We start from the raw sequence: 24,796 nt of genomic DNA on the forward strand, positions 1-24,796 counted from the left end.
ACTCACCACCATCTTCTCAAGGCAACTAGCGATGGGCAATAAATGAATTAAAAAAAACAGCTGTTTTCACCAGAAAAAGGAACAAGTGAACGTCGATCAGCTGAATTCATCAGCTTTTTCTGTTAAGGTTATGGAATCTATTCCATCCCAAGCAAATTCGCAGGTGCATGTCACATGTCACATGTCTGCTCCCTAAGACAAAGAAGACTTGCAGAGGTGGCTTGGATTTTTCAACCCTCTAGCACTGTACACACCAAACATTTCTGATAAAACTTTGTGATTAACAGAACTTCTAAGAAAAGATTTTCATTTATATGGCAGGAAATCCATTAGCAGAAGTTAAAATCACTCAAACAAGCATTGTCAGTGGAAATGTGTGTCATCCATCATGACAACCCAAGGTAGAAGATAATCCTCTAAGTCAATGCATCTCAGAAATAGCTTGGACGTGCAGTTTACAATATGGTAAAGAAGTTGCATTTTGTTCCAAAAATCTATCATATGTTATTACAATTGGATTGGACTTAAAACATGAGACACTATCTAACTATTTGATGACTCAAGATTTCATATGTACTTGGTCAGTAAGCGATTTACTGTGGAAACTGATCACAGACCGCTGGTAATGTTTTGGAGCAAACTAAAGTGTACCATCGAGACACAGCAACTTCTAGTAGAAGTACATGGGGATGACATTGTGTGCTGCAAAGCTGGCACCAAAATGATTACGTCAGAGACACTGAGCAGAAGACTGAATCTGAGCAAGAATACAGAAATTCCACTCAACTTCAAATTGGTCAATTTTGAAACTTGCTTGGAAGGGATGCTTGAAAGCAATTTGATAAATTTTGGTCAGCACCAATCACAGAATTGTTATAATGAGGAAGGAGACCATTCATCCTATTGTAGCTGCACTGGTTCTATTCTCCAGTGCCAATCTCCTTTTCTCTTACATCTCTGTACTCTGTTTCTATAAATAATCATCCAAAACCCTCTTGAATGCTTCAATTGAATCTGTCTTCACCAAATTTCCACATGTTACATTCCAACCCCAACTACTTGGCTGCATTAAAATTCTCACATCACCGTTGCTTCTTTTACAAATCACTTTGAACCTATACCTTCTCATTCTTTTCTTCTTTGACAAGCAAGAACAGCTTCTCTCTATCCATGTTCAGCCTGTTCATGATTTTGGAAACTTAGTTGAAGTTTCCTCTCAGCTTCTCTCTGAGGAAAACATAGAACATGGAACAATACAGCGCAGAACAGGCCCTTCAGCCCTCGATGTTGCGCTGACATGTGAACTAATGTAAGCCCCTCCCTCTACACTATCCCATCATTATCCGTATGCTTATCCAAGGGCTGTTTAAATGCCCCTAATGTGGCTGAGTTAACTACATTGGCAGGCAGGACGTTCCGCGCCCTTACCACTCTCAGCCTCTTCAATCTATCCTCATAACTGATGCTTTTCATTCCTGCACCCATTCTTGTAAATTGCCTGTGCACTCTCTCCAATGTATTCATATCTTTTTCCTATAATGGTGCCCATGACTGTGTACCATACTCCAAGCTTACACAAGTTCAACATCACCACTCTGCTCTTGTACTCTATGCCCTTATCAATAAAGCTGAGCAAGCTGTTGTGAACTGTTACTAACTTATTAACTGTTCTTTCCAACTGTCCTGCCACCATCTGTGATCATATATACTTAGGCCTGTCTGCCCCTTCTGTCACTTTAGAATTATACCCCCTATTTTATATTATCTTTCGATGTTCTTCTGACCAACATGCACCACCTCACACTTCTCTGCACTTTACCACAAGTACCAGAAATCTGTCCAATATGTCAGTATCTTTTTGGAGTTCCACTATGTCCTCAGAGTTTACAATTCTTCCAAGTTAAGAGTCACCTGCAAGCTTTGTAATTGTCATATTAACACATAACAGGAAAAGCATGGGTCTGAACACTGACCCTTAAGGAACTCCATGACAAACTTTCCTCCAGCCCAAAAAAGATCCGTTGACCATTACTCACTGTTTCTTGCTGTTGAGGGAGTCTAGCGAAGGTTCACCAGACTGATTCCCAGCATAGCAAGACTGACATATGAGAAAAGACTGGATCGACTGGGCTTGTACTCACTGAAGTTTAGAAGAATGAGGGGGGATCTTATAGAAAAATATAAAATCCTGATGGGTCTGGTCAGGCTAGATGTGGGAAGAATGTTCCTGATGTTGGGGAAGTCCATAACTAGAGGTCATGGTCTAAGGATAAGGGATAAGCCATACAGGACTGAGATGAGGAAGATTTTCTTCACTCGGAGTTGTGAACCTGTGGAATTCTCTACTACAGAAAGCTGTTGGGGTCAGTTCATTAGATACACTTAAGAGGGAGCTAGATGTAGCCCTTGCAGCCAAAGGGATCAAGGGATATGAAAACAAAGCGGGAATGGGATACTGAGATTGTATAATCAACCATGATCATACTGAATCGTGGTGCAGGCTCAAGGGGCCGCATGGCATACTCCTGTACCTATTTTCCATGTTTCTATGCCTATGTTGCTGTGTTTCCTAACCCTCAGCCAGTTTTGTATCCACGTTGCCACCGTCCATACATGACCTAGAACTTTCCAGTCGAATCTGTTCTGTGGCACTGTATCAAATACCTTCTGGGAGTCGAGGTATACCACATCAACAGCATTGTCCTCATTGAGCCTTTCTGTTAATCTACAAAAGCTACAAATTTGTCAAGTATAGTTTCACTTTAGAAATCCATGCTAACTTTTCCTAATCAACCCCACTTTTTCCATGTGATTAATAATTCTGTCCCAAATTATTGTTTCAAGAAATTTTCACAGTGCTGAAGTTAAATTAACTTGTCTGCAATTGCTTAAACAAGACTACAATATTTTAATCCTCCAGTCTTCTGGTACTTTTCCTGTGTGCAGGGAAGATTGAAAGATTATGGCCCCACAACCTGTGCCTTTACATCATTCAAAATGTTTGGATGCATTTCTTCTGGTTCTGATGCCTTTTCGGCTTTTGTAACAACAATCTGTTCATGTGTACTTTATTCACCTTGAAGTCTTCTCATGAGAGAATTTCCTACTCAATCATCATGGCCTGAGTAGCATCCTGTCCTTTTGTAAAGCTGCCAATTTCAGGAAGAAAGACTTTCTGCCTACTAACAATTGTATGATTGGCTCCCAGGTAGCTGAATAGCTTGGGGGTGTGAACATATAGCTAGAGACTTTTGGACTCCAACAGTGGAGGTGGTGTACTTTGATTTGATTTATTATTGTCACATATACCTGGGTACAGTGAAAAGTTTTGTTTTGCGTGCAATATAAGCAGATCATACCATACAAGGTGCGTAAGGGTAATAAGACAGAGCAAGGAATACAATGTAACAAAGTGTGGAGCTGGATGAACACAGCAGGCTAAGCAGCATCTCAGGAGCACAAAAGCTGACGCTTCAGACCTAGACCCTTCTTCAGAGAGGATGAAGGGTCTAGGCCTGAAGCGTCAGCTTTTGTGCTCCTGAGATGCTGTTTGGCCTGCTGTGTTCATCCAGCTCCACACTTTGTTACCTTGGATTCTCCAGCATCTGCAGTTCCCATTATCACAAGGAATACAAAGAGTGAGGTCAACATTAAATTTGAAATCTGAGAAGGCCATTCAGAAGTCTAATAACAGTGGGGATAAAGCTGTTTTCGAATCAGTTGGTACATTTGTTTAAGCTTTTGTATCTTCTGGGTGGAAGACGTTGGACAAAACTATAACCGGGATGGGAGGAGTCTTTTTGATAAATTTGGATGCCTTTCTGAGGCAGCGAGACTTACAGATGGAAACAATGGATACAAGGTTGGCTTGCATGATGGATTAGGCTTTTTCTCTTGCTTTAAAAAAAATGCTCAAGCCTGAATAAAACCAGTTTATTTCCCTCACTAAATGATATAAACTCTTGCTTTTAACTATAAAGTCCGACTTTCTCAGCTGAGATCGGTCACTGAATGTTTCCTGCAAGCAAGTTAAAGTAGGTGGAGAAGAGAGTCCAATGAGTAGCGAGTCCTGGCAAACCAAAAGGATCATCTTAATGAACCTTGCAGACTGAAACTGTTGACCTGCCTTCACAATTTTTCCCTCCAACCCTAACAGAATACTAGTGTTACAGGTATGGTAGGAACTGCCGCTGCTGGAGAATCTGAGATAACAAAATGTAGAGCTGAATGAACACAGCAGGCCAAGCAGCATCAGAGGAGAAGGAAAGCTTACGTTTCGGGTCTAGACCCTTTTTCAGAAATTCAGCTGTTTCTGAAGAAGGGGGTCTAGACCCGAAATGTCAGCTTTCCTGCTCCTCTGATGCTGCGTGGCCTGCTGTGTTCATCCAGCTCGAAACCTTGTTATCTCAGAATACTGGTGTGTTTTTTTTTAGGTCCTTCTATGTCAGTCCATGTGTGTGTGTAGAAGAGGTTTTATAAAGGGCTTAGAATTTTAATTAGTTGACTTACATGTCAACAGTTCATAATCATCTAAAGTATGTTTATCTGTGATAAATAGTAATTCTTAATGAATACAGGAATCTTCCTTGTGTTTTTCTTTCAACTTGAATCTAAAAAGACGGTAAATTGAGGAATTCATGTACATTTACAAAATCTTTTATTTTGTGATGAATGGGTATAGCAGGGCTTGATTTCTACTGTGCTACTCCGATGAAGTGTGACAGAAGGCTAAATGGAAACATATAGCTGGATGGCCTGAAACACCACAAGAAGTGCCAGACATATTCAGATGCTTTTGGCCATACAGAGACAAGCATAGTACCTTTTAAGAGGCATAACTAAATTTCAAAGGGAAACAAGTATTTGTCCCTGAGATAACAAGGCGTAGAGCTGGATGAACACAGTAGGCTGAATTTCTGAAGAAGGGTCAAGACCCGAAACATCAGTTTTCCTGCTCCTCTGATGCTGCTTGGCCTGCTGTGTTCATCCAGCTCTACACCTTGTTATCTCAGATTCTCCAGCATCTGCAGTTCCTACAACTCTGAAAGTATTTGTCCCTGAAGCTTTTCACAGAACTTACCACGGCTATGTCATAGACTTATGGGCATCAAGCAAACAAGTTATCTGGCACAAGAAACTCTATCGGCCAGGGGTCAACAAATACAATGAGAATATAGCAAGAATGTGTGAGGCTTACGCAGAGTTCCCAATAGCAGCAATAAAATGAACAGCTACATTCTCAAAATTATTTCAATTCCTAGATCCAAAATTGCAACAGATTTATTTGCCATACATGATAGCAATTTTCTCCAAGTCACTAACTCGTTTCCAAATTGTCAGTTGTCAGAGAGCTAAAAGGCACTTCAAGCATCCCCATAGCAAACATAATGAGTGCAATATTCAGTCTATTTGGCATACCTGAAGAGATCCTATCTGATAAGGGGCTACAACATACAGGGAGATCTTTTAAGGGAATGTGCCCAATAGGGAAAAAAACCATGTAACAACCTCGCCAAATTATCTCAGATCGGATTCTGTCGCTGAGCAAATAGTTTGTACCATTGGAGCACTTATCGTGAAGAATAATGTGACAAAATAGGGTTTTCATATTGCCATGCTACACCCAACAGATTCACCTTTGGATATGGGCTTACCATCAGCAAAGACCGTGTGTGAAAGATAAATTTTGACAACACTGCCTAACCATCAACTGTCTAAAGTCTCAGAAAAACAGAACAAACTTCTTGAAAACAAGGGAGAATGAACGTGGTACATAATGATTTGCAGATGTGGAACTGCTTAATCTACATGTAGAACAGAAAGTTAAGAGTCACATGTCCTCCCAAGGAGCCTGATTACCTGCAGAGATATCCATAGTGTGCAGCGATCCTTGATGTTGTGAAACCATAATGAGCAACATTGTGGAGGAACAAAATCCCGTTTGGCAAACTGCAATTCTGTACGGAACACAGAATCATATGCTTGGATAATGGAGATATGGAAGACTATCATGACATCAACCAATGATCCTTACAACACACAAAAGACCAACACATGTACAAGCCTAGAACAACCAGTGTGAAGATCAGATGTCTAGAAGATTATCGCTCCATGTGATCCAAATGATTCTCAAACTGCCTACCTATCATAAAACTCTAAGACTCTTAAACTTGTCTATTTTTCAATTCATGTCCCCGTTTTGTAGCAACCTAATGCTTGAGTATTTTCACTCTTAATGTAGGTAATTCTTATTGGGGTAGGAGGTGAATAAGTGATAATAAAGGGGATATTTTGTTACTGCTTTAAGAGATGAGTTTGCAAATGAACCAACCACCAGGATGATCCCACATGATCAGCAGTCATGAAGACTCTGACCAATATTTCACTAATACTCATGCTACAGGCACAATTCAGTTGTCTAAATGGTATCTCTGTGTGGGCACTGATCCACTGTTCCCCTGGTGCCTGAAGGCGGCTTTAGTTATTTGCTTACTGAATGCAATTTACAAGATAGTTTCAGTAACTTTGTGAAACAATAAAATTCCAAAGGGACCACAGAAAGATTTCAGCCCTTCCATATGAGAACAGGGAATAAAGTGAGAGGTAAAGAGAGGAGAGGTGGAAACGTGAGAGAAAGGAGGAAAGAGGCGTGGTAATGGGAAGCAGGATAATGGAAATACCAGTCCTGGATATAAGCCCAAAACAAAGGAAGATGAAGAAGGAAAGGGGTAGTGAGAGTGACTAGAGGAATGAAGAAAGGGAGAAGTGGGTGGAATGGAGGAAGGAGGACTGAATAGCAGTGACATGGATTTGAAGTGAGATCTAGTGATGGAAAATATGAGAAAGGGGATAAAGCAACGAAAGAATGAGTGGAGAATTAAGAAGTAAAAAGAAAGAGGACAGGCAGAGCGAGACATCGAGGACAATGGCGTGGTGTTGGAGCAAGGAAGGAGAAAAAGAAGGGGCTGAGAACAGTAGTAGGTCAGTCAGCTTCTTGCCTGTGCTGCCATTGAAGAAAATCATTGCTGATCTCCATCCACCAATCTTCATTCTATATTCCTATGATCCTATGATCCTAAGCCGACAAATATCTTTATCAATGCCGGATTTAATCGAGCTAGTAACTCATGTTCATTGTGGAAGAAAACTTTACTTTGTGACAACTCTTTGTGTAGCAAAGTATTTCTTAACTTCACTCTGGAATGGTCATGCTCTGATTTTAAGATTAAATCTCTGTGTTTTAGATGGCACCATCACAGTAGATAAATATAAACTTTTTCCACAATCAGTTCCTTCCAGAATTGTTAAAGATGCAATCCAATTACCTCTTCACATTCTGCGTTCCAGGGAATGTGAACCTAGCTTCTGTAATCTCTCCTCTGTTTAAAACTATGCAGTGTGGGAACATTTTGTTGAGTCTGCATTGCATGCCTTTGGCGACCAATATTTCCTTTCTAAGGTTTGGCATTCAGAAATATACACAGTGTTCTAGATATGGTTTAACCAGGCTTTATATAGCTGGAAAGAAAAAAGAAACTTCCTCCCCCTTATACTCCAGCCTACTACAGCTATTGGCCTTTGTGATCATTTTTTGTACATGACTCCTACATTTTAGTAATCTGTTTTCATGGACCCTAAAACCCTTTAAATCTCCACTGTTCATAACGTTTCACAATTTATTTACAAAAAAACTATCCTGTTTTGGACCAAAAAGGACAACTTCACACATAAACTATGTTAGAATTCATCTGATGATTTTAACTACTCATTTAATCTATCAGGTTCTCAGTAACCTTGTGTCCCTCTGTGTACCTGATTGCTGCATGTATCTTTATGCCATCAGCAAATTTGGATAAATGGCTCTTTAATCTGTTATTTAAGTCACAAATCAATAAATGCACAGCACTTGTGTCTTAGGCTTGCAAGTAAATTGTTGGAGGTGATTATAAAATATAGGATTTATGGAAATTTAGAGAGGCAAAAATTGATTAGGGATAGTCAGCATGGTTTTGTGTGAGGAAAATCATGTCTCACAAACTTGATTGAGTTTTTCGACAAAGACTGAGGGTGGAGCAGTCAGCGTTGCTTATTGGATTTTAGTAAAGCCTTCGACACGGTTCCACATGGTAGACTAATTAGTAAAATTAGTAATTAGTAAATTCAGGTCATGTGAGATTCAGGGTGAGCTTACCAATTGGATACACAATTGGCTGAATGGCAGGAGACAGAGAGTAATGGTGGAGGGTTGCTTTTCAGGTGGGAGGCCTGTCACCAGCGGTGTTCCACAGGGATCAGTTCTGATCCTTATTTTTTGCCATTTACATAAATGATTTGGATGAGAATATGGAAGGCACAGTTAGTAAGTTAGTGGATGACACCAAAATTGGTGCCATAGTAGACATTAAAGCAAGTTTTTTTTAAGGTTACAAAGAGATCTTGATCAAATGGGTCAATGGGCAGAAAAATAGCAGATGGAGATCAGTCTGGATAAGTGTGAGGTATTGCATTTTGGTACAACGTAAAAGGCTAGGGCTTATACAATTAATGGTAGAGCTTTGGGTAGTGTAATAGTACAGAGGGACGTAGGGGTGCAGGTACATAATTCTTTGAAGTTTGCATCACAGATAGACAGGATGATTCAAAAGGTGTTTGGCACGCTTGCCTTTATTGCTTAGTCCTTTGACCCCTGAAGTTGGGAAGTCGTGTTGACGTTATACAGGACATTGGTGAGGCCTCTTCTAGAATACTGTGTTCTGTTCTGGCCACCCAGTTTATAGGAAGGATATTATCAAGCTGGAGATGGTTCAGAAGAGACTTACCAGGATGTTGCCAGGCATGGAAGGTTTGAATTATAAAGAAAGGCTCGATAGGCTGGGACTTTTTCCACTGGAATACAGGAGGCTGAGACGTCACCTGATTAGAAGTTTTTAAAATAATGAGTGGTATAGATCGAGCTAGTGATAGCTTTCCTTTCCCCTAGTTTGGAGGATTTTAACACTGAGGAACATATTTTTAGGGTGAGAGCAGAGAGATTTAAAAAGACATGAGAGGCACATTTTTTACATAGAGTGTGGTTTGAGTGTGGAATGAATTTCTTGAGCAAGTGGTGGATTTAAAAGACTTTTGGTTAAGTACATGAATAGGAAAGGTTTGGAGGATATGGGCCAGGAGCAGGCATGTCGGCCTAGTTCAGTTTGGGATTATGTTCAACATGGACTGGTTGGACCAAAGGGTCTGTTTCCGTGCTGTATGAATCTGACTGTCTGACTGTATGATCATACCTCCACTATAAGATCAGAAGTTTGGGCTCTTGTGGTGCAGAAGTAGTGTCCATACCTTAGGACCAAAAGGTCTGGTTTCAACTCCCATCTGCTCTAGAGGTGTGCTGTAGCATTCCTGAATAGGTCATTGACAAATATCTAAGGTCAGATTTGAGGATGTTCACTGATAATTGCATAATGCTCAGCAGCACTCTTGATCCCTTATACACTGAAACTATCCGAATCCAAATGCAGCAAGAGCAGGACAACATATTGTCCTAGGCTGATGAGTGGCAAGTAACACTCGGGCTTCAAGTGTCAGGCAATGAATATCTCCAGCAAAAGAGGATCTAACTATTATTTCTTGAAGTTCAGTGACATTACTGTTACTGAATCCATCACAATTAGCGTTTTTGGGGATACCATTGAACAGAACTACACCAGCCATATAAATACTGCAGCTGCTGATGCTCCGAATTCTGGAATGAGAAAGTCACCTCCTGATTTTCCCTTTCAAAGCCAGTCTATCATCTACAAGGCGAAACTCAGGAATCTGATGGAATTTTCTCTGCTTGTGTGGGTGATTACAGCATCGGGAAGCTTTGCACAATCCAGGACAATGCGACCCACTTCATTGGCACCCCAGTTACATCTTCAGCATTCACAAGTTTCCCCATCTCCCATGCACAGTGACAGCAACCCACTAAGGCTTCTTCAGTACCACCTTCCAAATCTATTACCTCAACCATCCTGCAAGTCAAAGGCATCAACTGCATGGTAACGCCACCACATACAGATTCTCCTCTCCTCCAAGTTAACTCCAGCCTGACTTGGAACTAGGTCACTCTTACTTCACTCCCACTGATTCAAATCCTGAACTCATTTTCTAATGGCACTGTGGGTGTCCCTATATGTTTTAAGATTGCAGTGATTCAAGAAAGAAGTTCAACACTGCCATCACCAAGGAAATTAGGGATGGGCAATAAATGCTGGCCCCACGGGTGATTCCAACTCCCCATGAAAGAACTTAAAAATAAACAAAAACCAGTGAGGCTCTCTGGGATCGGTGTTACTGTGGTATAAATGTGGCAATTTCTGAAGTGTATGGTGAGGCTCTCTGTGATCCGTGTTACTATGGTATGAATGTGACAATTTCTGAAGTGCAAGCACCAGGAGTTAAATAACAGACATCAAAGTTGTTATCAGGAAAGGCTGTACTGCTGCATAGGATTCATTGTTGCAGCCTTTGGAAACAGATTTGACATTGAAATAATATCAATAACTTCAACTTTCTATGTGCGTGTACAGGTTCTATACAACAGAAAGCTGAAAAAATTGTACAATTGTTTTTGTAATTAGTGAGTTTCTTTGAACAAAATGTGAAGTAGTAATTATTCTGAGTAGCCTCTCCCATTCTGAAAAGTTAACTTAGCAGTGTGGTTTTATTTCCTGCTGAAAAAAAATTAACCTTGGGTTTCTGATTTTTATACTGCTTCTGTCTATCTCTTTGCTTCTGTCCATTAATCCCATTGGCAATATTGAATCCCTATTTCATGTTCTGGATGTCATTTAAAGCTGCATCTCAGTTTGAATTCTGCATGTTTTTTGAGGAGATTCTACGCCCTGGCTGTAAAAACCTCTGTTTCCTTTCCTGCTCACAACTGCCGTAGCCTTATCAATCCTGCGGAGGTCCCATACCAACATCTTGGGTCTTGTGCAAAATCGGGAGAGCTGTCCCTAAGACTAGTCAAGAATGGATGCCATAGTCATACTCTCCGAATTGTGCAACACGATCCCAGACACCATCGTCATCATTTCAATATCTGACTTAATGCACTGGCAGTATGGACTTAACAGAGCACAGGGTATACAGTCAGGAAAGAGTTGTCCTAGCAGTACTCAACATTAACTGCAGATCCCGTGAAGTTTCATGGTACCAGGTTACACATGGACAAGGAAACCACCCGCTGATAACTGCCTACTGCTCCCTGTCAATAAATGAATCAATAGTCCTTCAAGTTTAACACCATTTGAAAGAAGCACTAATGATGGCAAAGTTACAGCACATATTCTGGGTAAAGGACTTGTGTCCATTAACAACAGTGACTCTGTAGTACCACTGCTCAGCCGAGACCTACATGACATAGCCGCAAAACTTGATCTGTGACATGTGGTGAGGGAGCCAGAAAGAAGGAAAAACTTATTTTTATCTTACACATTTGCGGGATGTAGGTATTACCAGCTTGACCAGAATTTATCACTTACCCAAAATTTCCCAGAGGGTAGTTAAGACCCAACCAAATTACTTTTGATTTGGCATCACATGTAGGACCCATGAGGTGAGGATGGTAGATTTCCTACCCTGGGAAGACAGTAGCAAACACTGACGAGTGACCGTTTCCCTCAATATTGCCGTTTAGCCAAAGATCAAACCTCGTTCTATGAAAAGAGAACATGCCAAGAGCAGCCCAAGCGTGACTAAGAGGTGTCATGCTGGTTAAACTACAGTATGCTTAATCAGCATGAGCAGAATGTGATAAATTCATACAAATGATTTCAAATGGATGGATTAAATCTAACCTCTGCAGTGCTGCCAGATCTAGTTGTAAATCATGGAGGACAGTTGAACAACAAACTAGAGGAATAACTCCATAAATATCCCCATTCTCAATGAGGGGACAGTCCAGCACATGAGTGCAAATGACAAGGCGGGGGCATTTTCAACCGTCTTGAGCTAGAAATGCTAAGCGAGTAATCCATCTCAGTTTCCTCCCATGGTTCCAGTATTAGTCCAAACATGGAGGAAAGAGCTCGGGTGCTGAGTTGAGGTTAGAGTGACTGCTCTGATATCAGAGTTCCATTTAGTTACCCAACAAATGCAATATGGACAGCTAGTGAAAGAACAATAAGAAACCAGTGATGATATGGACACATTGTCATTCAGCTTCACATTTGGTCACCATCTCAGATGCACAGTGTAAGAATATTATACTGGCGGGTTCTGCACATCATGGAATAGTGAGCATGAGTGGACTACAACCAGGACAGGTACATGGATAGCAGAGATAAAAGCTCACTGGATGCCATGGTCTCTCATAAATATGAGTGGGTTCAGGTCAGGACTAAAATAGACTGGAATGTTGTTGAATTTGGCAGGCTACCAGAAAGCCCCCAGTCATTGTTCAAGAGTATGGAGTGTGCCAGCACCAACTCATCATGGGGCCTTGCCTACAGCTTACAGTCCTTGCTTTCCTGTACGGAAGAGGAGATCAATTCCACTTAATCAACACACTTAAACTAACCATGTTGTATGATGTTACCTTCCTTGTTACTAATCTCACACATCCATTTAACCAAAGTACAAATATAAAAGCCATGACAAAATAAATATTCTCAGCCAACTTTACAAGTATAATCCGTGTCGTATTGCATACAAAAATCAACAAATCAACCGTGTGCATTAATTTAATGCCTCATTTCCCCCACTCTTTCATGGTCTTAGCTCTGATGTCATGGTCAGCCAGTGGTTGCAACATGATGGTGGAGGACAAATGCAGTCTTCCAAGAGGTGGCAACAGGTTTGTGCTGAATGGAGCCACTCTTTTCGAGGAGCACCTATTGGAGGAGCAACACCACAGCTTCCATTGCAACACAAGCGACACACACTCATATTCTGTAATTGAAGATCACGATGCTAACATGCCAGCACAGATATTGTGGCTGTGGATAACAGTGTACAAAGGGACTTGCAGGGTGTCACAATATAATATCACAATTTGTCCTCCAACAGGATGAACATATGTGGATACAAATTTTGAACTCTTAAGTGCACCTTCAATGTGCACAAACGAGCTCTGTTTTGTTCAGTACTTATTGTATTGTTTTCTCATTTTTGTAAGTTGGTTCTTTTCTTTTCACTTCCTGGATAATTCAAACATGAACATCTCCAGGGTTACAATCAACTCTGGTCGCTACAGTAGTGAATGAACTTATTAAAAGGCGTCCTTATTTAACTAGTTCAATCTTTGTTTTTCACACGCCCAGTAAAAGAGAACAGATTTGGCACTCTTAAAGATATTAAATTGTTAATTGTCAGTCTCCAGTGTGTGATTCAAAATTAGATCTATTTGACAATCAACATGGTAATAAGTTTCTTACATTTTTATCGCTTTATTTCAATATTGTTTTACTGCTGCTAAAGTAATGCCATTACATAAATGATAGAGCTACAATGCAGACGTGCTGAAAAAAATTTTGTTTTAAGATTGTAGTTAAAAGCAGGTTATATTTGAAAATCAGTATTAGGTCAATGTTGGCTGTTCACACATAATACAAAAGCATGCAGGGAGCAAACAAAGATGGTGGTTGTACTCAGACTCCTCCAAACTTTCATTTCTTCATTATGAAGTCTGTGGATTTTGATTCACATGTTGACCAACTTCTGGAAGTTGTGAAATAAAAGCATGATACTTCAAGCGCAGTATCACTTATCCTCTACAAACACTACACATATACCCTATTCCGAACCTATCTTTTCAGCAAGGTTTGCAGTGTACAGGTCACTTGAGGACGGATGTTCTTTTTGAACCTTTTACACTCTCTTTTGTTTTATTTTATTTATTCAATGCATGCCCTATGTAATACGTAGGCTTTAAGGGTTACAATTTCAAAGCAGCATTTTAACTGGGCTTCTTAAAACATGTCTAACATATACCAGGCGGTATTTCATGATGTGTGTGAAAACCCTGTCCCATTTATATTCAGTTTATTTTGGCTGCAGCCAGAATCTTTACCACATGACTTTTAATAATTCTTATTAATATTGTTTCCGATTGTAAACATCTTTGCTCTTATACCGCAGGAGTACATTTTTCCTTGTGATAGTGTTTTTAAGTCATGATTAAACTGTAGATTAAATGGATGATGTCAAGTGTTAATATATTTTATTAAATGCTTCTCCATATTTATTTTGGGTGCCATGTAGATTTGGATCACCAGATATAGTCAGATACTGGAAGCTGCACAATTATGTGACTTGTTTCTGTGTATTGGGTGTCAAAATGCTGAGCATGAATTCACAGATGGAGCTCTTGATTTGAAAATGAATTTGGTCAGGAAATAGCATAATTTGATGTTGTTTATTCCATAGGATCTATCTGACATTCCTATCTTGAATAAAGTTACCAATGGCCCAGTGAACTATGGGGCTACTGCTCTTTCATTAGAGAGAGATGAATGGTAGTGAGTTATGCATCAGGCAATGACTCGGATTAAGAAGGCAGAATCTCATGGTAGTCTCAGCCAGTGTGGGAATTGAACCCACATTGTTGGTTTGACTCTGACCAGCCATCCAACTAACTAACGCTAACCAACCCCTTTAACCTTGAATAGGAGTTGAAAGAAACACAAATTTCATGAAATTCTACAGAGTTTCCAAAATGTCTGTGCTCTTCTATTTCTGACTTCTTGAGCATTTTAAACCATCTCCTTCATTGGTGGTTTTGCCTTTAGCTGCCTGGCTTTGAGCTCTGGAATGCTTTCCTTAAACCTGTCAACCACTTTATTTTCCTCCACAGTGATTACAATCCTACCTCTTTGACCATCTTCTCTTACGTCTTGTTAGGTGATTTGCTGTCATAGTTTGTTATTAAATGCTCTGTAAAGCAACTTGGACTTTTTGTCGCATTAAAGACTATGTAAATAGTAATTGTCCATGAACCACTCTGTGATCTTTTGAAACTGGGAGTGTAATGAAGTGAAATATCAGTCTTTGCAAAATTTAATAAACATACATACCTGTATTGAACTATCACATTTTCTAATGTCACATTTTCTTTCTCTGATAATATAGAAATAGAAATTTCAACCAAAAACAGACCTGATCCCATGATCCATTGCTGAATACTGAAACACTTTTTGCTATTACTGTATCGATCAGCGATGTCATCTAACATTCCTAACAACACTTCAGCTATAGCTACATCGCTCACCCTCACCTTTTCAATGAGAGTTAGGAATGAGTTATAAATCTGGCTGCTCCCACAATGTTCACATTTCTATGAAAGAATAGAACAAGCAAACTGATCATTAAGCAAGTTGGGAGAAAAAGACTTTTCCACAGCGAAGAATTGAGAAATCTTAAAGGGAAAAGTAGATAGATATTTAGAATAGAGAAATATACAGAACTATGGGGAGAGTATATGGTTACAGATTTGTATTTACTTTTCTCCAGCAACGAGAAGGACCAGAAATTGAATGTCTTTGATCTGTGTACTGTAAACCACTGTGGTGTTTTTAAAGCTTGTAGTTATTTTGAACTTTAAATTGTTGATCTGGCTTTCCATGTTGTAGTGCTGCAATTATGTTTACTTGTATGTAGATAAAAATGAATGAGGAAGAAATCATTTTCTGTGCCAGCTTCATATAGAACAATTAAAAGTTTGTTGCTTTCATCTGTAAGATTGATTTTTTCGTTACTTTCTTCATCAAAGTACTAAAATTGAAATCTAAAATGAATCCTTATGTATGCATTTATGCAGTACAGGTTGGGAGGGATGAGTAATGTCTGCTTCAGGGGTGAAATGCTATTCTTGTGTTTTCCCTATTTGCAGGTAGAGAAAATACTATTTCCAAAGTGATAGGTAGGATGCATTTAGGATATTTTCTGTGTTGTGATTGTTTACTGTTTCGGGAATATGTCGGAAAATTCAGACTTCATTTGATATTTTGTAAGTTTCCAAAGTAACCAATGGAATTTGTAAAAAGAGAACAATGGATTTTTGGTTTGATTTTAAAAAATAGTTGAGCATTTTCTTGTATAACTAGGCTTTTACTTCACCAAGTTTGCACAAAACTGGATATAATTTTCCTGACAATTTTTCATAAATTATTTCTGCAGTCATAGAGTATTTGGGATTGGAATTATTTATTTTGTTTTGCAGTCGAGCCCATTTGGCGCAGTTGCCTGACTCAAAGATGATTTAAGCTCTTGAGTGAAATAAACATTTGTGTGGAAATGAAAGCTTCCTTACACCAATTGCTGTTAAAACAACAAAACCATTGGAGATGTTCCTGAAGGCCTGTACAGGACTACTTTACCATTTGAAACCACTGTTTTTAATCTTTGATATCAATGAACATAATGATACCAACAGATTAATTGGGTAGAATTTTTCCAACCCTTCATTGAAATGGGTGACAACGAGTCATTTGGAAAAAAATATGACGAGATTGGAAGAATGAAATTTTTGATGTTAAGAAGAAAATGCTTGGTTTAATGATGAGACCAGAATCTTACTAGTCAGTTGTGAGATGCTTGTTTGCATGTATTTAAATGTTATAATTATCTGTTCTTGCCTCATATAAGTGCAGTTTGTTGTTTTCACATGTGATATAGAGAAACAAAACATTAATAATTCCTGACAGTCAAGTCTGAGCAGGTACCTGGCAGCGCCAGCCTGCTGCTTGCTGTCCAGACCTCCATCTTGGCCAAATGCATAGGCAGTGATTTCCTGCCTCCTTGATCCACAGAGCTTGGCGTTTGAAAAGCACCGTTGTTACCACATAATCGCAGTTTGTCTCCATCTTAGAATACAGGCAGTCGCTTGACCATTGCAGTTTGGAGCACACTGTCACCTTGCTGTCTCCAGACCACTTTGTGCCCAGAAATGGCACTTCTCTAATGAATTGGAGCAGGATGCATCTCAGAGCTCTTAGCTTGTACTTTTAATGCTCATTCACGGTGCATCTGTATGGTTATTCACGGTATCTCTGCTTTGTCTTGCTTTTTAGCACAGATACGTAACCCAGCACTTGATGAGCAGCAGTGATCAGTCAAGGGGCTCAACATGCTGCTGAATGACACTTGCTACGTTGATCTCACACCTACAGCATGTGCCAGCAGCTTGCATTGTCTACTTTGACCATATGGCTACATCTAAAATTCTAAGTAGCATAGTATTCATACAAGTCGAGGGGGCCAGTTGCCAGTCCACCAAGGGCAGCTTCTGAACTCATTCGACTGCTTATGGCAATCAGCGTCAGGAGTTTCATGCCATTACAGTCTAGGGAGTGTGATATGATCAGCTCTGCAAGTGCAGAACAACCAGCCTGGGAATGGGGGTTAAGTCAGTCAAGGGGCTGCTCAGTGATTAGTCATTCATTCAGTTTTGGATGTCTTTCCAATCACTCATTAGGGTGGATCATTAACAGTCCTTGTGCCGGGGGCGTCCAAGTAGCTTCCCAGAGCTACTGCTGTAGGTGGAAAGTTGAGGAATTCTATTGTGGGGATGAGATGCTGGAATGCAGAGTGGCCAATAATTCTGAAAGAAGGCGACACTATAAAGAAGGAGAGGGCATGATGGTGTTCTTGAGGATATGGATTACTGAGGTTTTTCACTAATGGTCACCACCATACTGGCTTTGATCCAGGAAAAATGTATCATGATGGTTAGCCTTGGGCTCAGGGGGACATATTGGGACGCAAAGACTGAAAAGGTTTTGGATGGGAATGTGAGGAAGCTCCAAATTAATGGGTTCAACAGGGAGTGCAATTACATGTAAATTTGGTGATGGACTCCCCTAGATTAGGAAATGAGCCTGCATTTTACTGTGCAAAGTGCAATAAATGTTGCCTTTCATCCTCATCCAAATTACAAATGAACACGAGCAACCACCACCCCAGATTGGGAGGTACAGTGATTATTTTGCCGTCTGAGAATGCAGCTGGATTTGTAAGAGATAGGAGTGCCTTCAAGCAACAAGTGCATTAATCAGGCACTTCCACAGTACAGGTTTAACATATCGTAGAACTCAACACACGGCAAAACATGCGATGATTAACAGTGTTGAACACAAATCCTGGTCACAAGCAACATTGACCCATGTCATTGCTAATTATGGATTGATCATAGTCTCCTCTGTAAGGCAGAAATATTCACAGGCGACCTTGAAATTGCCACCAGCGAACCACAATTCTCAAAGACAATCCTGTCTCTTATAGGCTCCCCAAGGCCACGGACCTTATTTCGTCTCGCTTTGTAAGTATTTAACAACAAGCTGTCATATGCATTTCTGCCTTTATGGGCGACTGTCTGGGGTGCGGATGCAAAGTTTCCATAAGGCTACCTCGATCTTCTACTGTATTTATGCAACATGGCTGGGCTGAGAGGTGGCAAATGGAGTTTAATGCGGACAAGTGTGAGGTGATGCACTTTGGTAGGAGTAACCGGAAGGCAAAGTACTGGGCTAATGGTAAGATTCTTGGTAGTGTAGATGAGCAGAGAGATCTCGGTGTCCATGTACACAGATCCTTGAAAGTTGCTACCCAGGTTGACAGGGCTGTTAAGAAGGCATACAGTGTTTTAGATTTTATTAATAGAGGGATCAAGTTCCGGAACCAAGAGGTTATGCTGCAGCTGTACAAAACTCTGGTGCGGCCGCACTTGGAGTATTGCATACAGTTCTGGTCACCACATTATAAGAAGGATGTGGAAGCTTTGGAAAGGGTGCAGAGGAGATTTACCAGGATGTTGCCTGGTATGGAGGGAAGGTCTTACGAGGAAAGGCTGAGGGACTTGAGGCTGTTTTCGTTAGAGAGAAGAAGGTTGAGAGGTGACTTAATTGAAACATATAAAATAATCAGAGGGTTAGATAGGGTGGATAGGGAGAGCCTTTTTCCTAGGATGGTGACGGCGAGCATGAGGAGGCATAGCTTTAAATTGAGGGGTGAAAGATATAGGACAGATGTCAGAGGTGGTTTCTTTACTTAGAGAGTAGTAAGGGAATGGAACGCTTAGCTTGTAACGGTAGTAGATTCGCCAACTTTGGGTACATTTAAGTCGTCATTGGATAAGCATATGGACGTACATGGAATAGTGTAGGTTAGATGGGCTTCAGATCGATATGACAGGTCGGCACAACATTGAGGGCCAAAGGGCCTGAACTGTGCTGTAATGTTCTATGTTCTATGGCTTGTGCTGTGTGCAACAAAATAAGGCCCACTGTGTCAAAAATCCAGATAGTTGCATGCCATGGCCCTCCTTGTCTGTGTACTCCATGTTCTACTGTGTGAAGGACTATGCTAAGCTAGAATTTGTGTGTGATGTAAATGCTGACTGCTGACATTAGTAAAGACTTGTTCTGTTTCTTATCTCCCCCATGTAGGCTCATTAAAACTGTAACCGATGGATCCAGCCACAGCAAGGATTATCATCATTGTGTCCTTAGCGTATTGAAGACACAGCAGTTAAGGACGAAGAAATTTGCTGGTGAGTCCAGGATAATCAGGAACCTCCAGTGGTTGCCAAACGGCCAAATGTGAAGATGGCACAGCAGAAGGTCCCCTCAGGATGGAGGGGAGGTTCACAAGGCCCAGAATTTATCGTCCTCGGTGCCATTTCCTCCAAATATGAGGTAAATTGCCACCACACACTGAGGATGTCTCAGGACACAGTCACAGAACTGTCTCATCTGCTTGAGCAGAACTGTGACCCGAAGGGATAGGAAGCCATCCAATTCCAGTGATGTTCAAGATGATATGTGTGGCTAAGCTCCTATGCACCTCATTGCTTCTAAGAATCCACTGGAGATCTGTGCAGAATCTGTCTATTGTCAACCAACACAGGGCTTTTGCTGGCACAATTTATGTTAGATCTCACCGCTTCACCTTGTTTCCCTGTGGGCAGGTCAGTGCTGCAGCCTGGGTAGTAGCCTTTGTCAGCACGGCTAACATCATCCAAGAGCAGGGTGCTATAGGCTACAGATGCTGCATTGAAAGTGCTACATCCTTACATAGCAGATTTCATCAACAGATAAGGATTCCATTCCATCAATGTGCAAATCATCTGTGATGATTATCAGTGTCACATCACAGAAGTCTGTACCAGGGACCTTGGAAATTGCCTACTTCTCCAGTTTCTACTTTGTTTCAAGGCCTGGATGCCTTACAAGCATGGGAAATTAGAGCTTCCTGATGGCTCAGTGACATAACCCCCTCACTGAGGCAGTAGCCCATTCGCCCTTCAAGGCCATTGTGTAAATTTTCTGAAGGTAAAGTTCTGATACTGGGATCAGTCTAGAGGGATCTTGCAGTACACTTTGAATTAGAGTTTTCCACATAATCCTTGCATGCTGTGTCCTGCATAACTGGAGCAGGTAAAGAGATGGACACTGGAGAGCTGGTACAGTGGGAGCAGCCTTCTGATGATGACGATGAGGGCATTGAGCGGGAAGAATATCACCTTCAGCATAATGGAGGACTGCGGCTTAGTCACAATAAGCTAGACAAAACTTAATTGCTGTCCACTTCTAATAGATGTGAGTTAGTTAATGTGACCATCCATTCAATGTGAATTTGTAGTTGTTTGAAAAATGAGCAATCCCTGAAGCAAATGAAATTGTTTTGTTTGCTTTTCCTTTTGAGTAACAACAGGCAAGGAAACTAAGCGAAGGCTTGGGGACCACTTTGCAGAACACCTATACTCAGTTCGCAATAAACAACTGCACCTCCCAGTCGCGAACCATTTCAACACCCCCTCCCATTCCTTAGGCGACATGTCCATCCTGGGCCTCCTGCAGTGCCACAACAATGCCACCGGAAGGTTGCAGTTCCAACAACTCATATTCAGCTTGGGAATCCTGCAGCCCAATGATATCAATGTGGATTTCACAAGCTTCAAAATCTCCCCTCCCCCAACTGCATCCCAAAACCAGCCCAACTCGTCCCCGCCTCCCTAACCTGTTCTCCCTCTCACCTGTCCCCTCCTCCCACCTCAAGCCACACCCCCATTTCCTGCCTACTTACCTCATCCCACCCCCATGACCTGTCCGTCCTCCCTGGACTGACCTATCTCCTCCCTACCTCCCCACCTACACTCACCTTTACTGGCTCCATCCCCGCCTCTTTGACCTGTCTGTTTCCTCTCCACCTATCTTCTCCTCTGTCCAACTTCGAGCCTCCCCCTCTCTCCATATTTATTTTAGAAACCCCTTCCCCTCTCCCATTTCTAATGAAGGGTCTAGGCCCGAATCGTTAGCTTTCCTGCTCCTACGATGCTGTTCGGCCTGCTGTGCTCATCCAGCTCCACACCCTGGTATCTCAGATTCTCCAGCATTTGCAGTTCATTTTATCTGTGAAACATTTCCAACTGTTTAAAGACTTTGCATCATGTGTCATGCCACGTTGAACAATGGCAAGATGCTGTGCTACACTATGCATTTAGGAATGAGTAGGACCCTTTTTGACAGGGTTCAGACATGGTATGGTGCTAAGGACGGTTAACCTCTGTAGCTCAATTCTTGCAGCTACATTTACAATGATTGATAGTTGGTCACGCATGTAATGTTTGAAAGTAGCAATACTTTTGCAAAGGTGAGATTCTGTTTCCAGTGAAGTGTCACCAAAACCACCTATGTGCTGTCAGAAGTTTTTCTTTTTCATTTCTCTTCCATTGCAAATACTGTGGAGAGCTGTGCATAGTCTTCAGCATTTGACCTGGTGCACAGTTCAGCTTTAGATATGGTGCCAGAGGCAGAAATCCCAGAGCTTCTGCCAGTGGCAAGTGCTTCCACTGCTGGTGACTGCAAGATAGCTCAAGATCAGTGCTTGAGAGGTATGGTACAGACATAATGAGGTGAGCAGCAGAGAATTGTGTATCTCCCCTTCCCCCCCCTGCATCCCAAAACTAGCCCAGCTTGTCCCCGCCTCCATAACCTGTTCTTCCTCTCACCTATCCCTTCCTCCCACCTCAAGCCGCACCTCCATTTCCTACCTACTAACCTCATCCCGCCTCCTCGACCTGTCTGTCTTCCCTGGACTGACCTATCCCCTCCCTACCTATACTCTCCTCTCTACCTACCTTCTTTTCTCTCCACCTCCCCCTCTCTCCTTATTTATTCCAGAACGCTCTCCCCATCCCCCTCTCTGGTGAAGGGTCTAGGCCCGAAATGTCAGCTTTTGTGCTCCTGAGATGCTGCTTGGCCTGCTATGTTCATCCAACTTCACACTTTGTTATCAGCGAATTGGGTAAACTGACTTGCTCAAGCTCAAGGAGAGAAACCTTCCATGAAACATTGATATTGAGATTTAGCTCATGTTTGATAAAATTCAGCCTGTGTCCATATTGAATCATATATAATGCACAGCTGACTTGTAAATAGAAGAGAAAATGAATGGCTTGTATGGGACATGAAAACTTAAATTCTTCAAAAAAATGCATTGAGATTATATTTGTACTCCTAGGGTATGGTATAGATAAAAAATTTTGGGAGGAAAACTAAAGAACTCCAAGCTTGCAGAGGTATAAAGCTGTCATGGGGTACAAGTATATCAAATGGGTAAAGACAGTCTTAGGAAAACCTCAAAAAATAACCATAATGTTGAATTCAGTTTGTCTTATGTTTTGATAACTGATTGGAAACTCAAATTACTGTGATCATTTCTTACCTTAACTTACTTGTAGAGATTTTTTTTAAGACTAGGAGAATGCAATGGAGACAAAATAGGTGTAAGTTCAATGGGTGGCTTGCTTGCAAATATTCTGAGAGTTTGATGGAATGTAACATCTGAAGGCATCTAAGAAATTTCAAACAGAGCAAGTGACCTAATGAGGAAGTTGACTATTTGAGCTTCCTCTCAGCAGGGAACTATTTCTTATAGACATTTTTGTAGATTTACCTTCCAGGAACATGCAAAATAAAGAAAAGGAGTGAAAATGAACTGCCATCATGCACTTTATTATTATGCGCCTATGGACAAGAAAGTGTGTATACTATGCTGTGAAAGTCAAATGTTGAGGATAGCCACTTAGCACCCCTGGATTCTAGGTAAAGAAGGTTTTTTTTTAATTACTCCAACTGCTTTAAAGGCATTTAAATATGTAATCAGGTCAAAGGAACTTCAATCAAACTATAAAAGCAAGAAGCTTGAAAAATCAACTGTTCAACTGCCAACATCAACACTACTGGTGCAATCTAGTACAGCCGCAGACTCACTTTCTCCTTTTATTTTTGAACAATTCAGACCTGATCCATATAACCTTACTTTTGGCTTTTGGATTCATTTTTCTTTCCTTATTTGCTTGTGTTTCTCTGTACAGCAGAATAAGAGTAGTACAATCTCTCCTTGAGTGCTTGGAAGGTTGGGGAGAGGGGTTCGAGGTGCTGCATTATTTAAAATGTTGAGCTTGATTAAATCACATTTTTGATAGCAACAGAACATTGAAGTAATGTGACAACGTTGCAGCATTAGATAGGGCTGCTGTGGTATGGGGGCTGTCCGTGGGAAAGGTTCCCATATTAATTGTTGCTTTATTGGTTGTCTTTCCAGGAAAAATAAGGCCAGAAAGAAGAATTGTTCCAGAGCTGAGACAGGAAGAGGGCTGTGCAAATTTTATGAAGGGACATTGGCTGAGGCATTAAGTACAGCCTTCACCATTCACAAACTGCCTTCAGTGCAGGAAGAAGTTTAAGAAGGTAAATGCAGGCACTCTTCCTTAATGTATACCATAGGAATGACAGAATCATAACCACCTGAACTCTCATGGCTTGTTGATTAATTACCTAGTGACAGAAATACAGACTGAATCTCAAGGAAATTATGGATGAATTAATGCACCATGTTAATAAAACCAGAGCTTATGTCAGCCATGTTGAATCTTTTGATAATCTTCTTAAGAGTTTAAATAGAACGTGCATCTGTACACCTGATCCACCAACAATCCCCTTTGACTGGCTGAACACCTTTTATGTAACAACGTCTCCTCTGAATCTGCTCATGCCCTGAAAAAAAATGTGTTGCCTTGAGAATCTGTATATACTGAGGCTATGCTCGCATTTTTGGTCAAGTTTTTGATCTGGTCTTATTCATTTCCTATCCCCAGCTTCATTTGCAGGCACCATGTTCCGTTCTTACCTAAGCTGGAATATTTCATTAGTGTGGCTTACAATTTTCCACATTTCTTCTGCTTTTACAAGGTTCATCTTTCATTCTTAGATAACAAGTTGTAGAGCAGGATAAACAACAGGCCAAGCAGCATCAGAGGAGCAGGAAGGCTGATGTTTTGGGTCTGGACCCTTCTTCAGAAAAAAAATCTGAAAAAGGGTCCAGACCCAAAACGTCAGCTTTCCTGCTCCTCTGATGTTGCTTGGCCTGCTGTGTTCATCCAGCTCTACGCCGTGTTATCTCAGAACTTCCAGCATCTGCAGTTCCCACTATCTCATCTTTTATTGTTTCCTTTGCTTGATTTCTTCATTTCTATTCTCTGCTACTGGCCAACATGGATTATGAAGCTACTGATTCCAAAAGCTATCACCACCTTGCTTCCTGTCTTGCTTTCAGTCTCCCAGTTTCTCTAACTCTATCTAATTTATTTTGATGATGTCACTTTCCTTTGGAGTGCTTCACTATTTCTTCCTGTTCTTCAACTGAATATTCTACTCCTTTGTGGTTGATCAGGTCCTTGACTACGTGCATTCCAGTGTCCATAAATCTACTGGCCACTTACTTTTACCTCCAACTTCATATATTGTATTCATTG

General features: G+C 40.9%; 1 protein-coding gene across 4 annotated transcripts in view; it reads left to right on the forward strand.

The window, feature by feature from the left end:
* foxp2 (forkhead box P2) overlaps positions 1-24,796 on the forward strand; it is a 724,116-nt gene that overhangs the window by 81,788 nt on the left and 617,532 nt on the right. For 2 of the 4 annotated variants that reach the window (XM_048548978.2, XM_059652438.1), the window contains exons 2-3: positions 19,425-19,528; positions 23,587-23,732. The exons of 1 other annotated variant lie outside the window; for it this stretch is intronic. The gene's annotated coding sequence lies outside the window, so the exon portion shown is untranslated. The remainder of the gene's footprint in view (positions 1-19,424; positions 19,529-23,586; positions 23,733-24,796) is intronic. One more of the 4 variants, XM_048548980.2, reaches the window with a different exon arrangement.

Source organism: Stegostoma tigrinum, chromosome 18 (genome assembly GCF_030684315.1).
Source record: "Stegostoma tigrinum isolate sSteTig4 chromosome 18, sSteTig4.hap1, whole genome shotgun sequence".
In the NCBI taxonomy this organism is placed as follows: domain Eukaryota; kingdom Metazoa; phylum Chordata; class Chondrichthyes; order Orectolobiformes; family Stegostomatidae; genus Stegostoma; species Stegostoma tigrinum.